Source organism: Neofelis nebulosa, chromosome 15 (genome assembly GCF_028018385.1).
Source record: "Neofelis nebulosa isolate mNeoNeb1 chromosome 15, mNeoNeb1.pri, whole genome shotgun sequence".
NCBI lineage: Eukaryota > Metazoa > Chordata > Mammalia > Carnivora > Felidae > Neofelis > Neofelis nebulosa.
This window is the reverse complement of record NC_080796.1, coordinates 17,030,305-17,048,401: the sequence shown is the minus strand read 5'-3', so window position 1 is coordinate 17,048,401 and position 18,097 is coordinate 17,030,305. Positions and strand designations below refer to the sequence as shown.

Genomic DNA, 18,097 nt, shown 5'->3' with positions numbered 1-18,097 from the left:
GAAGAGAATATAGACAGTAATTTCTCTGACATCAGCTGTAACAACATCTTTCCAGATATGTCTCCTGAGGCAAGGTAAACAAAAGCAAAAATAAACTATTGGGACTACACCAAAATAAAAAGCTTCTGCACAGCAAAAGAAGCAACCATCAAAACTAAAAGACAACCTACCGAATGGGAGAAGATACTGCAAATGACATACTGATAAAGGGTTAGTATCCAAAATATATATAAAGAGCTTATACAACCCAACCCTAAAAAAAAAAAAAAAAAAAAAAAAAAAAAGCCACAAATAATCCAATTTAAAAATGGGCAGAAGACATGAACAGGCATTTCACCAAAGAAGACATCCAGATAGCCAAGAGACACATGAAAAGATGCTCCAACGTCATTTCATCATCAGGGAAATGCAAATCAAAACTACAATATGACATCACCTCACACCTATTAGAATGGCTAAAATAAAAAAAAAACACAAAAAACAAGTATCGGTGAGGATGTAGAGAAATAGGATCCCTTGTGCACTGTTGGTGAGAATGCAACCTGGGGCAGCCACCATGGAAGACAGTATGGAGGTTCCCCTAAAATTAAAAAAAAGAACTACCCTAAGACCCAGTAATAGCACTACAGGGTATTTACCCCCAACATACAAAAAGACTAATTCAAAGGGATACATGCTCCCCTATGTTATCTATTGCAGCATTATTTACAATAGCCAAATTATGGAAACAGCCTAAGTGTCCATCAACAGATGAATGGATAAAGATGTAAATGGATAAAGATATATAATGGAATATTATTCAGCCATAAAAAAAGAATAAAATCTTGCCATTTGCAACAACATGGATGGATCTAGAGAGTATAAGGCTAAGTGAAATGAGATAGTCAGAGAAAGACAAATACCACACGATTTCAGTCATATGTGGAAATTTAAGAAACAAATGAACAGAGGTAAAAAAGAGAGACAGACCAAGAAACAGACTCCTAACTATAGAGAATAAACTGATGGTTACCGGAGGGGAGGTGGGGGAGGATGGGGTGATGGGGATTAAGGGCACACTTATCTTGATAAGCACTGAGTTATATATGGAACTGCTGAATCACCATATTATACACCTGAAACTAATATAACACTGTATCTTAACTACACTGGAATTAAAACTAAAAAAAAAAAAAACTTTATCTTGAAAAAAATAATAATAAGTCTGTGTACTTTCACTAACACACAGGATTACTCAACTCCTCTCAGAGTCCATTCCTTCCACTAATGATCAATGTCCAGCTGGCCACATCTCTATCTTTAACCTTTTTTGCACCAACAAAGGTCTTTCTGTTTCTCAAATGAGAGACATTCAAAAGGTCCTGAATCGGGCCAGTCATTGAACTGATCATTTGACTCCTTAAAGCCCTGGGATTTCTTCTTTGCCCTCCTCTATGTATGCACTGTTCATCTTTCTTTCCTGTTACCGCTTTCCTTTCCTTCAATCAACGGTTCATTCTTTCAAACCACACTGGGACTCAGCCTCTGCCCTTAATGGACTGACAGTCTCATGGAGACAAATAAACAAGTATCTACAGTGCAGTGGCAGAGGCATGGTGCCTGGCCCCAGGGACGCAGAGGCTTTACAGGACCAGGGCTTCCACTAAGGGACAAAGTGTCCAAACAGTCAAGCAGTCAACCCAAATGCCACAGTTGTAGTCAATCTGAGTTGTACCATCTACATCAAGTGTCCTAGCATTTCTCAGTTCTTAGCAAACTGATGAAAGTAAGAAATCAGATCATCTTATTTCCGATAGATGATAGTGGACTAAAGGGCTTACCGTAAAGAGCATGTTGAAAGCTCTGGGGGGCACATGTTATAGATAAAAAAACCCAAAAAAACCCAAAAACAAACAAAACACTATCACATACTTTACGCTTCTCGTGTGCTAAAATATACTTCTCTTTCTAGTCAAGCAAAAGACCACGGTACCTTACGTGTATCTTTCCGAGCTCTCAAATCTTATCAGAAGGTCTACCATACGTTCGAAGATATCTGAACCGAAATTTAATCCAAACCAGAAAAAAAAAAAACCAAAATACAAAATATTAAGAGCCCACAACAGAACATGAGATTGGAAAGAATGTGACTGTGGTCAAGGGCAAGAAGGGTATTCCTCACCTCCAAAATAAGGTAAAAGGGTGCAACGGAAAAACACCACGTACTGAGTGCTTATTACGGGTAAAGCATTACTAAACTAAGGAACATGTATCATTTTTCAACAATACTGTTGGGTGTTATCTATTGGATGGAAACTCAAGAGAGGCTAAAGAACTTGCCCAAGTCACTTACTCAGCAGATATGGAGCCAAAAGTTGAATCCAGGATGTGCTGACCCCAAAGCCTAGCTCTTTCCGCTACGCTGATTCTCAAGCTTTAAATGAATCTTTTATTCAAACAAAATATGGGTTCTTCTGGGGAACAGAGTACGTAACGGAGAAAGAGGTAGTTTTCACATACAAGTCGGATAAGAAGTATTCAAAACTTCCAATTTAAGTCCAAGAACTGCAGCACAGCACAATGGTTCTCGACCTTGGCTGCACACTGGAATCACCTAAGAGCTTTAAAAAATACTGATGCCATTGGGGCACCTGAGTGGCTGTCAGTTAAGCGTCCGACTTTGGCTCAGGTCACGATCTCGCGGTCCGTGAGTTCGAGCCCCGCGTCAGGCTCTGGGCTGACAGCTCAGAGCCTGGACCCTGTTTCAGATTCTGTGTCTCCCTCTCTCTCTGACCCTTCCCCGTTCATGCTCTGTCTCTGTCTGTCTCAAAAATAAATAAACGTTAAAAAAAAATTTAAAAAATACTGATGCCTGGGGCACCTGGGTGGCTCAGTGGGTTAAGCAACTGACTCCTGATTTTGGCTCAGGTCATGATCTCACGGTCCATGGGAACCAAGCCCCATGTTGGGATCTGTGCTGACAGCTCGGAGCGTGCTTGGGATTCTCTCTCTCCCTCTCTCTGCCCCTCCCCTGCTCATGCTTTCTCTCCCTCAAGATAAATAAATAAAACATTTAAAAAAACAGTAGCTGTAAAAAATACCGATGCCTACTGAAACTACTCTGCGTGATACCGTAATGATGGATACATGTCATTATGCATTTGTACAACCTGGAGAGTACACCCTACTGTAAATCAGGGACTTCAGGTGGTTCAGATGTATCACTGTAGGTTCATCAACTGTAACAAATGCACAGCTCTGGTGGGGATGTTGGTAACCAGGGAGGCTATGCATGCCTGGGAGAAAATGGCATACGGATATATAACCTTTCTCTCAATTTTGCTGTGAAAAATAAAGTCTATTAAAAACGAATATTGGGGCGCCTGGGTGGCTCAGTCGGTTGAGCGTCTGACTTTGGCTCAGGTCATGATCTCGCGGTTCGTGGGTTCGAGCCCCGCGTCGGGCTCTGTGCTGACAGCTCAGAGCCTGGAGCCTGTTTCGGATTCTGTGTCTCCCTCTCTCTCTGCCCCTCCCCCGCCTGTGTGCTGTCTCTCTCTCTCTCTCTCTCTCTCTCTCAAAAATGAATAAGTATAAAACAAAAACAAAAACAAAACAAACATTGATGTCTGAGTCCCACCCCTAACCCCAGGGACTCTGGTTTAATTGGCATGGGGCATGGCCTGGGCACCAAGACTTTTAAAAGACCCCTAGGTGATTCTAAATTTGTAACCACTATCTTATAGACCAGTGAGATATGGGGCTGTACATATGGTACTATAATACAGTGAGACGGGCCCGAAGCATACGGGCCAAGCCTTACCTGGCACTTGGCTGAGTGTAGGTGCAGTATTTCACTTGTAAAATATATTATTAGTACACATGCAGAGACCTGAATTTTTTACGAGACTAAGGCAGTGATTGACTACCTTCTTAACCACACACTTGCAAGTTTAAACATATACACAGAAATTACAAAAATCTGCTTCATTCTGAAGAATGCATTAGCTGCTGGAATCAACATGGCAGTGGTCTCACAGTCCTCAAATTATGCCTATAACTTCATATCTATGTATGTCGCTCTTTATTATTATTTTCATTGTTAAAAAATAAACTTTAGGAAAAAAAACGTACATCCAACATTTGGAAGCTCTAAAAGCATAGCTGCCAGACCCCCCGCCCCCGGGAATCTACTGAAGAGAGCCCGGAAACTACCGTTCTGCTCGGTTTTTGAGAAGTTCAGGTTTACCGCAGGGGAGTAAAGCCACAGTCTGCTACTGCCGCAGTCTACAGTCAGACAGACTAACCACACGTTAACCACACGGGAGAAGTGGATCCAACGGAGAAGGAAATGGTTCACTCCGGTTAGAGCTATGGGTGCTCTCAGAGCTTGGTCTCCTCCCTGCTTATTCTTTGGGCACGTTCTTAATTAAATGCAAATTTACCCATGCCAATTTCTGAAATTTAAAACCCGGTTTAGGGGCGCCTGGGTGGCTCAGTCGGTTAAGCCGCCGACTTCGGCCCGGGTCATGATCTCGCGGTCCGTGAGTTCGAGCCCCGCGTCGGGCTCTGTGCTGACGGCTCAGAGCCTGGAGCCTGTTTCAGATTCTGTGTCTCCCTCTCTCTGACCCTCCCCCGTTCATGCTCTGTCTCTCCCTGTCTCAAAAATAAATAAAACGGTTAAAAAAAAAAAATTAAAAAAATAAATAAATAAAAATAAAACCCGGTTTAAAAGTCGCCCCGTTGCTTCACGAAGCCCCTGGTCCTCAGCATGGAGCACTAGACTCTTCCAAGTAACATCCCCCCCCCCCCGCCTTTTCTGCTTTACATCGGTGAAGGCCAATGGATAGGCTGGTACCAGCTTGCTCTCACTTCCCTCACCAGGTCGCGCAGACGGCACACCTCTGGGCAACAGAGGTCCATCTCTAAAATCCTGCAGACTCTCAAAACTCCACCTAAACGTGACTTCAGTGAGACCCTCCCTGATCTGACTACCTCTTCTGCCCCAATACTCGGTATTTCTCATACATCTCTCTGTGGCTACTGATTACTGAAGCAGCACCTTCAAGTGAGAGCCCAGGTCTTTTTTTGGTGCAGCAATCATCCCGAGCACCCCCCACCCCGACACTCAAGACTCCTTGAGGGGTGGAGTTACATCTTACTTGGCCTTTGTGGGCCGAGGCACAGGATACCTCCGGGTGGTCACAAAGCTCTCAAAGAACACTTAAGGAGGAAACAAGCTGATTAATGGCTGAATTTTTAGGATTCCTGTAATGTGAAGTTCTTGTTAATGAAACATATAAGCACTTTTCTCTGGCTGAAGTAAATCAAAGAAACCAACTTGCCCTTTAGTGGATACCTAACCTCAGGCAACAAGATTAATCAGCACCATTTTGTCACCGCCATCGAGCGTTCAAAGTATGGATGCTCATCCTTGGACAGAACATAAAATATGAGAACTGAAAAAACATTTGCTTCTTGTTGAGATGCAGGCTTTGTTAGAATAAAACGATAACAACAAAAAAATTTTAAAAATTGTTTTAATGTTTATTTTTTTTTGTTTTGTTTTGTTTTTTTATTTTTGGGACAGAGAGAGACAGAGCATGAACGGGGGAGGGGCAGAGAGAGAGGGAGACACAGAATCGGAAACAGGCTCCAGGCTCCGAGCCATCAGCCCAGAGCCCGACGCGGGGCTCGAACTCACGGACCGTGAGATCGTGACCTGGCTGAAGTCGGACACTTAACCGACTGCGCCACCCAGGCGCCCCTTAATGTTTATTTTTGAGAGAGAGAGAGAGAGAGAGAGAGAGAGAGAGACATACAGAGTGTGAGTGGGGGAGGGTCAGAAAGAGAGGGAGATACAGAATCCAAAGCAGGCTCCGGGCTCTGAGACATCAGCACAGAGCCCGACGCGGGGCTCGAACTCACAAACTGTGAGATCATGACCCGAGCCAAAGTCGGACGCTCAACCCACCGAGTCACCCAGGCGCCCCATAATTTTAAAGATAATAATAAAAAAGGATTAGTATCAACTAAACAACTCATTTCCTGAATAGCAAATAAGGGCTGGCTCGTTCTGTGAGGGATGCAGTCTCATGAGACACCCCGCGTGAACACACGCGCATCGCGAATGCACCCAACAAACAGCAAGTGCCGACAGTGTGCGGGGTCCGGGCACGATGCAGGAACCAGGAAAGAGTCCTCCAAACGGGGATCACAGGCTACCCCGTCTGTACTTTACTTCTTGTTTATAGCACCTTACTCTCCCTAAAAAAGTTCCTTACGAAAACATCTCCTTAAAGTAGCAAACAGACTATATGTAGTTGAACTTTGAAAAATGAAGAGGTGAGGCAGCATTTCATGGAAAATGCACTTGCAATTTATCTGGAATGCTGAAAAGAACCAAGATAGATGGATAGAAGGGCATTTTGCAGAGAGAGAAAAACAGGATGATGTTTACAAATGAACTGTGTAGGTTAACTTGGCTGGGGTAGAACAAAGCTTTAAAGTTAAAAAGGTAGGCCAAGAAGCTGGAACTTGATCCTGCAGGAAGGGGGGACATCATTGAGTATATTCGAGAAGGATGATACGGTTCAAGTGGACTTTTCGGCGGAGACATGAAAAACACAGAAAAAAGGCGGGAAAGAAGAGACATTCAGAAGATTTTCTCCCTGCGAAGGATTTTTGTTTGTTTCATTTCTGCCCCCACCACTGGACAAAACAGGAAAACTTCCAGGCATGACTCTTGTCTAAATCTTTCATAAGTAACAATGCTACTACAGACCAAATTATTCTTACGTATATAACCCTATGAAGTGAGTTTAGATACGTGAGGAATATTTTTAAAAAAATAAGTAGTACGGGGCGCCTGGGTGGCTCAGTCGGTTAAGGGTGTGGCTCTTGATCTCAGCTCATGTCATGATCTCACAGTCCAGGGGGGCTGGTCCAGGGGAATCAAGCCCCCCGTCGGGCTCTGCGCTGACAATGTGGAGCCTGCTTGGGATTCTCTCTCTCCCTGTCTCTACCCCTCCCCACTCGAGCTCAGGCACTCTCTCTCAAAATAAATAAACTTAAAACATTTTTTAACTAAGTAATACATATATCTAGTTTCTTTGAAATAATTAATAATTCCACATGATTACGTTAGTCATATGGCTCCCACAAGCTCCTTTTAACACTACAACCATTTTGATGGAAATATTGCCAAAATGTATTGTTTTTTTCTGTCTTCCTAAAAAGATAATACGGTGAGTAAAGGTTTGCAGAGAAACAGCGATTACATAGTTTCAAAGTATTCCTCCCCCAGACAGTTATTAAATACAAAAGGAAAAAAATAGTTACATTACAGTACAGAAACATGGTAGGCATCATCTCCACTGAGGATCAAAGGGGACGTCATCAGGGGCTCCTGGGTGGCTCAGTCGGTTAAGTGTCCGACTTCGGCTCAGGTCATGACCTCACGGTCCGTGGGTTCGAGCCCCGCGTTGGGCTCTGTGCTGACCGCTCAGAGCCTGGAGCCTGTTTCCGATTCTGTGTCTCCCTCTCTCTCTGCCCCTCCCCTGTTCATGCTCTGTCTCTCTCTGTCTCAAAAATAAATAAACGTTAAAAAAAAAAAAATTTAAAGGGGACGTCATTAGTAATGGAGCAAACTGGTAAGACATGCCTCCCAATCACATGCACTGAGAACAGCACGTCACTTCTGTGGTACTCCTGACAAATGAGTGTGACCGGAACCATCAGACAAACCTGACGGAGGGACATTCTACTATGTAAGTGGCCCTTATTCTTAAAACATGTTAATGTAAACTCAAGAAGAGAAAGAAAAAAGATTCAGGCAGTAATGCAAACTGAAGGCGACAGAAGGGCCCCGACAGCTCAAAGAAACTCCCATAATGGACATTACTGGGACAGCTTGCACCAACATCTGAATGACACAGTAACTGTACCGCCTCAACATTAATTTCCTGATTTTGATAATTACACCGTGGTTACGTAAGATAATGCGCCTAGTCTTCAGGAAACATTCAAGTACTTAAAGAAACATTAAAGTACTTAAAGATAATGGGGGGCATACATGCACGCAGGCGCACAAAAGTATTTAAGAATAAAGGATCGGGGCGCCTGGGTGGCTCAGTCCGTTAAGTGTCCTATTCGCGATGTCAGCTCAGGTCATGATCTCAAGGTTTGTGAGATCGAGCCCCAAGTTGGGCTCTACGCTGACAGCACGGAGCCTACTCAGAATTCTCTTTCTCTCTCTCTCTGCCCCTCTCCTGCTTGTGTAGGCTCTCTCTCTCTCTCTCTCTCAAAATAAATAAACTTAAAAAAAAAAAAAAAGAATAAAGAATCAGCACTTCTGCAGCTTTCCTATGGTTGAAAAACACACACATGAGGGAGAGGGAGAAGGATTAAGGAAATATAGTAAAATGTTAACATTTGAGAAATCTGGGTGAAGGGTAAATGCTATTTTTTTTTTTTTTTGCAATTCTCTTGTAAGTCTGAAATTACATCAAAATAAAAATGGACAAGAAATAATGTAGTATTTTGTTTAACTGGGGGTTTTGCTTTTGTTTTTGTTTTGCTGACTCTTTGGTAACAGGACTTGTATGCACATCAGGAACATAATAAAATTGAGTGATGCCCATTGGGGCCCCTCGGATACATGAGGCTATCTGCCCCGATCTAGAGGTCCCCAGCATGATTATTTTTGAACTTTTATAAATGCTTTTAATTTTCTTCCTATCTGCTGCATCCCCGTCACCACTGCCGACTGCAGCTTGCCTCCAGCAGCCCCTACTGCGCCTGCTAATTGCTCTAATCTATTACGGGCTTGGAAAAACTGACCTAGTTCACGTTCATTTTACAGATGACACAATTCTAGCCCAGAGAGGCTAAGTCACTGATAGAAGGTATCCACATTATCAAGAACAGAAGAAGGATCTGAACAACTGTTTTGCTCTGCTTGTGACATCATGCTGGTCTGATGAGGGTATAAAATAACATAAAGTGGTTTATTTATGAAGAAGCATATTATGAGTAAAGTGCAAGAACCCAAAGGAGCAGACTTTGTCATATTAATCTTTGCTGTTCACTGGAGGGTTTTTTGCTTACTTTTTTTTTTTTTTTTTAAAGCGACCTTCCGTGTCTTTCTTTTTTGTCGTTGTTGTTAATTTATTTATTTTTGAGAGAGCAGAGGAGGGGCAGAGAGAAAGAATCCCAAGCAGGCTCTGCACCGTCAACACAGACCTCCACCCCACCAACCGTGAGATTATGACCTGAGCTGAAGTCAGATGCTCAACTGACAGAGCCACCTCGGTGCCCCCTTTTGCTTACTTCCAAGTAGCTAGATAAGCCTCCGCGGATTAGGAAAGTGTTGGCGTTGGTGTATTTTAAGATTTCCCCCCGAAGCTTCCTCTTTCTTTAAAAAAGAAACCCACATGTCTCATAATCTCCAGATATTTTACAGCTTGCAGAGTGCCTGGCTGAACTGCCCAAAGTTCAGATTATTACTCACTTAGATTTATATACATGAGACACAGCAATGCGGCCAAACAGCAAAAGGAGGGCACATGCCATTAAGTCATCTGGGACCGAATATAGTTTAAAGTGCACAACACAATAAAATGTAAGGCACAACTGGAGCGCCTTATTCCTCCAAAAGTATTTTTCCAGGTATTTTTCAGATAACGGAGAGCATCTTCTGCCTCCTGACTTACTACGAACATTTAATGGGATGAAATCTCTGGAAACAATTCTTTGGAGTCATTCTCCCCAGAGGAATGGCATTTACTCAAAGGCTTCTGGATGACAAGAATCGCTTAGAACAGAAAAGCCTGCCAAATGGTTGAAACTGCCATCTTGAGGAGGCTGATATGAAATCACTTTTCAAGCCCCAGGATATCCGAAAAAATTTACAAATCCAAATGTTTATGTATGGGGGAACGGTTTAAATAAATTTGGCATATCTATAAAAGTAAATATATCATGAGAAAGAACGAGGAAGTCCATTAGCGTCGATATGAAATGATCTCCAAGGCATATTCAATGAAAAAAAAAATTCAATGAAAAAAATACAAAAATTCACTCAAAATGGACCACAGACTTAAATGTGGTCTTAAACTATGGAACTCTTAGAAGAAAACGTAGTAAATCTCTGCGATCTTGGATTAGGTAACGGTTTCTTAGATGTGGCACCAAAAGCACACGCAACAAAAGAAAAAATAGATAAACTGGACTTAAATCAAAATTAAAATTTTTGTGCTTCACAGAACACCATCAATTAAGTCAACCCACAGAATGGGAGAAACTGTTTGCAAATTTTGTATGTGAGAAGGGGCTTGTAACCAAACATACAAAGGACCTTTAAACTCAACAACAAAAAAAGACAAACCAATTAAAAAATGGGCAAAGGACTGGAATAGATATTTCTCCCCCCAAAAAACCCAAACAAACAAATAACCCAATAAGCCAATAAGAAGATGCTGAAACATCATTAATCACGAGAGAAATGCAAATGAAAACGACAATGAGATGCCAATTCACACCTGTTAGGATAACTATCATCAAAAAGGCAGTAACAAGTATTGGTGAGGATGAGGAGAAATTAAGCCTCTCTGCGTTGCTGGTGGGAACATAAAATGGTGCAGCCCTTTGGAAAACAGTTTGGCAGCTCGAGTTGCTACGACTTAGCAATCCTACTCCTAAGTATACATCCAAGAGAACTGAAAACACGCTCATCAACTGGCGAACAGGTAAACAAAGTCCGGTACAATATTTTTCAGGCATAAAAAGAAACAAAATATCGATATACGCAAAGGACGTACCTGGAAAACATCATGCTAAGGAAAACTAGACGCACTGTGATTCTATTTACAAGAAATCTCCAGAAGAGGCAAGCCCACAGAGACAGACAAGTAGATTAGAGGGGGTTGCAGGCAGAGAGGAATGGGGAGTGACCACTAAGGGGTACAGGGCTTCTTCATGGGGTGACGGAAGTGTCCCGAAATTAGGTAGCAATGATGGCTGCACTACTCTGTGAATATACCAAAAACCACCGAATTTTACACTTTAAGGGGGTGAATTTTACACTAGGTGGATTATATCCCAATAAAGCTGCTGCTTAAAAAAACAAGTTGTTGAACAGCGGGTATGGGATGTTACCAATTTACAGATCTGCTCAGGTCTCAATAAAATGTCTTTGGAAAGATACACAGGAAACTAACATTGGCCTCCTCAGCAAGGACTCCGAAGACAGAAAGATTTCTTACTATGTACAGTACTCTCTTTTTAAACTTCTGAACTATGTCCATTTTTTTTTTTATTAGAGGTGAACTGAAATTAGAAAATGTTTTTAATAGACTAGTCCCTTCCGCTAGTTTAACAATGCAAAGCTCTGTGCAACAATATACTCAGTGACAGCAGAGGGTATGAAGGCCAAAATTAGCCGGAAATAACAGAAAAATTCGCGGTTTTCTATACTGTTTAATTCCGGTTCCATTAACTTTTCCTCATTGGTCTTCTCTTTGTATCTCAGTGGCTCTCTGATGAACACATTTTCTGTGCCTCTTTTATTTGGAGGCCCAAACTGAACAAATATTTCCTATAAGGGATCAAATTTCCAAACTTAGAAAAAAAAAATCTATTTGAAAAACTTTTTTAAAACCTTCTTCTACCAGATGTTATATTTTAGAGGAAGATAAGAATAATAAATGACCCTTAGGAGAAAGCCAAAAACAGCTTAGAAACACTACTTCCTGCATGCTTTCCTCCAAATTCCCATCCAGTTGGATTAAAACTACCCTATGAAAGCCATTCTTGGGGGGCCTGGGTGGATCAGTCGGTCAAGTCTCTGATTTCAGCTCAGGTCATGATCTCGTGGTTTGTGAGTTCGAGCCCCGCGTCGGGCTCTGTGCTGACAGCTCAGAGCATGAAGCGTGCTTCGGATTCTACGTGTCCCTCTCTCTCTGCCCCTCTTCCAAAACAAGCCACCGAACCCCAGCTCTACTCACACCTGGGGCAGAAGGAAATAGCCCCACTGGGTAAAGTTCTCCCTTCCATTCAATTCCGCACCATCTGGCTAGCTGCTTTCACTTGGGAGAGCTCTGTACCGCTGATGGAATTTGATGTACTGCACTCTCTACCCTCTTCTGTTACTATGTCAGTGCTACCCACCCCTCGCGGATGCAAACAGGGGCAGCCGGTCTACAAGGCTATGTGGACGCACCGATACAACCTAACTCCCCAGCCAGCCCCACCCATCCTCCCAAGGCTGGCTCCAGACTACCATCCCGCCAGTTGATCACTCTCCCCATGTCACTCCCGCTCCTTCCTACGTTTCTGCCACACCGAACTCCTAGCCCATTCCCCGACACAATACAGTCCTTAACAACGACGTGCTCTGCACATGCTCCTCTCTCCCGCTCACTCACACTGAGCTAAAGCCTACTTTTCCTTCAAGGCAACTCTAAGACAATCACATCTGTCACTTGGTTCTGACTGTGGATATTTTCCCTGAAGCTTAAATGCACTTCTGCAGAAGAGGCATAAAGCTATACAGATTTGCATCTTTCATCAATTCTAAGATGCCACTGATGGTTACGACCCATTATTTCATGTGCCAGTGGGAACTGAATAATGCTGGTTCTGACTCACCAGCAACTGTAAGGCATATCCCAATGTCAGAGATATTAAAACATGAGAAAATGTCTCAAAATTAAAGATCTGCAGTAAACCACAAATCTGAAAGGTAAAGATGTCGTCTTCCGACTATTTACCCGTAACACGTCTCTTGCTAACTGTTTCCCAGTCTCTCCCAGGCCTCTGGCATCTAAAAATCTGCATTTTACTCCCATTTGATCCTACTCCCCGACAGTTAACCCAGAACCTAAAACTTAAGATGCGCACAGTAAAACAGGAGTCCCATTTATTAAATTTAAAACCAAGAGTTTCTATTTATTAAGCATCTGCTTAATAAATACACAAAGAATGTGATAAGACTTAGAAACCATTAATGCCATACAAATAAAACTAAAAAAAAAAAAAAAGCTTCTTTGCCTACAACGACCAAGACAACACCAAGTATTTCAGAATCGGGGTTAACCCGAACGTAGTAAAGATGTCAAATATTTTCAGTGTTTTTAAAAGATACACAGGATACGGCCTTGGGTCCAAGGTCCCCGAAACATTCTTGATATTAGAGTTTGCAGAACCTTCCATTTGCAGTATTAGATTAATGTGACATGGTATTTACTTTAGTCCACAGACAGCATTTCTGCCCTAGAACAGAAACAATGGTAAGCACTTAAAAACATTTTTGTCCGATGTTTGCTGACGGCTTTCAGGCGGCCCCATGCCCCCGCCCCTAGGCAGGCTGATAAGAAAGCCCAGGTGATCCCTCCTGTGGAGCAGGCAGGAAGTTACAACCGAACCCCAGCCAGCAGCCCTGGCCCCGCCCCACCATCTGGTCAGGGTCAAGATGAAGCCAGTCCCCTTTACCTGTTCTTCTAAGCCACCTCTGACCCTGCTTGGGAAGCCTGCCCTGCTCTTCCCAGGACGTCTCATTACATGTTTAGCAAACCTTGTCATGCCTTCTTGGTGCATACGCGGTACGTTCCGTTTCTACATCTGAACCCAATACTGCGGGGACGGGAAGGGGGATCCATTCCACCTCCGCAGCGCCCACAACAGTTATTCTTGAGCTGATCTTCTGATTTCACTCCCAATTAGATTTAATGAAACCAACACATATAGATGTTCACCCACTGTTGTAAAGGGTCCATGAAAAGAACTTTTATTAAGGCCCATAGGAGAACTAATTTCAGAGGGAGGTGGCAGGCCAACTGCCCGTCTATCCATAGGTTCCTACAGAATCCGTGGACTTTACTTAGCCGCACTTTCTAACAGATCTTACTTGTTTTACTTATCAAAAGTTGTCCCCCCTGGGGCGCCTGGGTGGCTCAGTCGGTTAAGCGGGCCGACTTGGGCTCAGGTCATGATCTCACAGTTTGTGGGTTCGAGCCCCGCATCGGGCTCTGTGCTGACAGCTTAGAGCCTGGAGCCTGCTTCGGATTTTTGTGTCTCCCTCTCTCTCTGCCCCTCCCCTGCTCACACTCTGTGTCCCTCTGTCTCTCAATAATAAATAAACGTTAAAAAAAAATTAAAAAAAAAAAGTTGTGCCCCCTGTAGGGTAAGTTTTTGACATGATAACCACAATTTTTCCTGAAAAACTACCAGCGTGGCTATGTGCTCTGTCACTGTGGACGCCAGAGGGCTACCTGAAATCACAAAGAATGGTGTATAACCTGGCGCAAAGACCCCTTTGTGTGTCCACTTCTGCTTAAATTGTTCTCATAATAGTGTCTATGGTTATTACAAGTGTCTATGGTAACCATAGTGTCTATGGTTATTACAAGAATGAAATGAGCTAGTATCTCATTACCGGGCTGAAGGGCTTAGAAGAAGGCCTGGCCTATGGAAGCTCCACATGGACTTCTGATAAATCACTAAGCAGCTTCAATGACACTCAGGTATATTTGTGCAACGGGATGCTTCTGGACTATACCAAGTACCCATCAAAACAGACAGTAGCCTCGCCCTTCTCTGAGCAACCACTGTACCAATAAGGAGCTCCCAAATCGTGGTCCCCTTTATCTCATGCATTATTTGTTCTCCCTCCAAATGCACTCGAAGCACCTTGAGTGCACACACAGGTCACCCCCCCAGGCTTCTGCTGTACCTGCCACGGCACTTTTGCGGCGTCAGCCTCCTTAGCTGTGTGATGTGGGCCGGACTGGCTACTTCGGCAACGGTGTACCAGTTGTAGCCGGAAGGAGAGGCTAGAAAGGCTGCCCAGCCCCACCTCAATGAGATCTGTTTCTCGAAATGGAAGGTGTTCTAAAGCAATCGGTAAGTAAAGGCTGTTCAGCAATCGTTCACACAGAATCCAGAGACAGAGGCCAAGTTAGCCAGGATCAGAGCCCTGGAAAACAAAACAATATCGGGGCGCCTGGGTGGCTCAGCCGGTTAAGCGGCTGACTTCGGCTCAGGTCATGATCTCGTGGTTCATGAGTTCGAGCCCCGTGTCGGGCTCTGCACTGACAGCTCAGAGCCTGGAGCCTGCTTCGGATTCTGTGTCTCCCTCTCTCTCTGCCCCTCCCCCACTTGCTCTTCTCTTTCTCAAAATAAATAAACATTTTTGGGGCTCCTGGGTGGCTCCGTCAGTTAAGCGTCCCTCTTCGGCTTAGGTCATGATCTCACAGTTCGTGAGTTCGAGCCCCGCATCGGGCTCTGGGCTGACAGCTCAGAGCCTGGAGCCTGCTTCGGATTCTGTGTCTCCCTCTCTCTCTGCCCCTCCCCCTGCTCATGCTCTGTCTCTCTCTCTGTCTCAAAAATAAATAAAACATTAAATTTTTTTTTTTAAAAAAACCCCAAACACTATGACCTGACTACTGGAAGCAAGAGGCATCGTTACCTTCACTTACTCACACTCTGCCTAAAGGAGCTGATGTTGCTTACCGTAAATGCATATAAATATTAAATAAAATATGGAAATCAGGAAAATATAAAGATCGATATTGGGGTAGGAGAATAGAACACAGAGAGGCAGGAGATATGGTCCATATAGTGGCTAAAGCAAAGCTTTCCCTGGCTGGCAACACGACACCACAATAGATTCAAAGAAAGTAACTGTACAAGGGGCCTAAGCCCAAGTGTCCAAGTGCAAAGCCAAGCCAAGGACAAAACGTGGAACAGCTTCAGAAATAAATGGACTGTATTTCACTTCAACAATCCTTTACAAAGACCACTTCCCTTAACTGGGCTGCTGATAAAAGTTGTTTGGTGAACCGTTTCCGTTATATTCTTTGCCACTGGGGTCTGTGCTGATTATCAAAGGCAGGCCCGCATTCTTAACAGATCAAAGAACAGAGCCGGCTGTAAAAACCGAGGTGCCAAATCAAGGCTCTCTGTAGCCAGATCTGTGGCCACCTCACCCGCGGGAGGGGAGCGATGGGCGGGCCCCTTGAAGGTGACAGCAAGCGCTTTTCTTGGAGAGTAATCCTTGGGAATGGCCCCGGATGAAGTAGAAATGAACTGATCACACTGCTGGCTCTAGAACACAGAGCACAGGCAACACGATTTTAGTCCAGAAATTTCCCATGGCACTTACTACCAGTCACCCAAGGCAGCCATGTGCTACACACTCTGCAGGGCCCAAGCCAGGAGTGGGAAAGGGCTTGGTACCCTAGATCAGGAGGGTGAGAGGTCCCTGCTGAGTTACCCACCACACTCGCCGTGGTGGGGCCAGCCCACAGGGGGATGGGAATGGTCACCACACCGTACGCCCAAAGATACCCCAGAGCGTGCACCGGACATTGATCCTCCCTGGGAGAAGAGCAGTGGTCACAGATCAGGGGAGGTTGTGCAGGGCCCAGGAGACCAGGTGCTGGAAAGCAGCTGGGTAAAAAGACCCATCCCAGGGAAGCAGGGAGGTGGCAAGAGGCAAGTCTGCATGTGAGCAGAGGCTCTTAAGTCCCTGTGTATACCCCACTGTCTCATCAGACTCATGGACAAAACACACATTCAAGGGGCGCCTGGGTGGCTCAGTCGATTAAGCATCTGACTTCGGCTCAGGTCATCATCTCACAGTCTGTGGGTTCGAGCCCTGCGTCGGGCTCTGTGCTGACAGCTCAGAGCCTGGAGCCTGCTTCAGATTCTGTGTCTCCCCCTCTCCTGCTAGCACTCTGTCTCTCTCTCTCTCTCTCAAAATAAAAATAAACATTAAAAAAAATTTTTAAAGCACACATTCAAATATAAAACTATTGGGGAGGGGGACTGGGTGGCTCAGTTGGCTAAGCGTCTGACTCTTGATTTCGGCTCAGGTCATGATCTCACAGTTCGTGAGTTCGAGCCTTCAGCTGGGCTCTGCTCAGGACGTGGAGCCTGCCTGGGATTCTCTCTCTCCCCCTCTCTCTGCCCCTCCCCCATGCATGCACCCTCACGCTCTCTTTCTCTCTGCAAAATAAATAAACATTAAAAAAAAACACACAACAAGCAAAGATAAAACTACTGGGGTGCCTGGCTGGCTCAGTCAGAGAAGCATATGACTCCTGATCTCAGGGTAGTGAGTTCGAGCCCCACGTTAGGTGTAGAGAGTACTTAAATAAGTCATTTTCTAAAAAGATAAAATGATTGGGGCGCCTGGGTGGCTCAGTCGGTTAAGCGTCCGACTTCAGCCAGGTCACGATCTCGCGGTCCGTGAGTTCGAGCCCCGCGTCGGGCTCTGTGCTGACAGCTCAGAGCCTGGAGCCTGTTTCAGATTCTGTGTCTCCCTCTCTCTGACCCTCCCCCGTTCATGCTCTGTCTCTCTCTGTCTCAAAAATAAATAAACGTTAAAAAAAAAAAAAAAAAAAAAAAAGATAAAATGATCAAGAGCTTCAAGACGGTGACCTCAGAGCATTAAACCCCAAGTTGATTAAGGGGTCCTTCTGAGTGCGGTGCCCCGTGTGACTGCACTGGCTGTGTGCCTATGAAGCTGGTTGTGACAGCCATAAGAAATCGTGCCGAATACTGTCACCAAGTGTCTGTTCTTCAGTGATAAAATGTACCCATAAACCTAGCAACGGAATGAGTGGGAAAAGATATTCCTCTGTCACATTTATAATTCTGTATCATATCATCCAGAGCAAACATTGGCTCAAAGTTACCACCCACCACCACCTAAAAAATGTTTTGGCTCTAAAACATGAAACAATTATTCCCATTCTGACTCTGGTAGACTGACAGGGGACTCCTTACGGAATGCCTTCCGGCAATCCATATATGTTTACTTTAAGAGTTGAAAATTACCTTTTATTGAAAGTGATTATTAATATTTCTGCCCGTAATATTCCACTTCACCAACCTGCTCTTACATGGGCACTTGCGTTCAAGGTTTCTGACATTATGTGGAAAACAAAAATAAGTTGATCAAACTGAAGGATTTTAAGGAAAGCGATATGATCTGATGCAAAATGGTTCCTGCTCCCGCGCGGGAAATAGAATGGGGGCAATACAGACAGAAACAGAGAAACCGGGGGGAAGTTACCGTAGCGGTTCTGGAACAGGGTAGCGGTGGCCTGGGCGGCAG

The 18,097-nt window shown here is 44.2% G+C and overlaps 1 protein-coding gene and 1 non-coding gene across 2 annotated transcripts in view; one reads left to right on the top strand and one right to left on the bottom strand.

Annotated features, from left to right (window-relative positions):
• MPZL1 (myelin protein zero like 1) overlaps positions 1–18,097 on the bottom strand; it is a 66,131-nt gene that overhangs the window by 31,415 nt on the left and 16,619 nt on the right. The window lies entirely within an intron of this gene.
• TRNAQ-UUG (transfer RNA glutamine (anticodon UUG)) lies at positions 3,361–3,445 on the top strand. The gene has a single exon. It is a non-coding gene; the product is annotated as a tRNA-Gln (tRNA).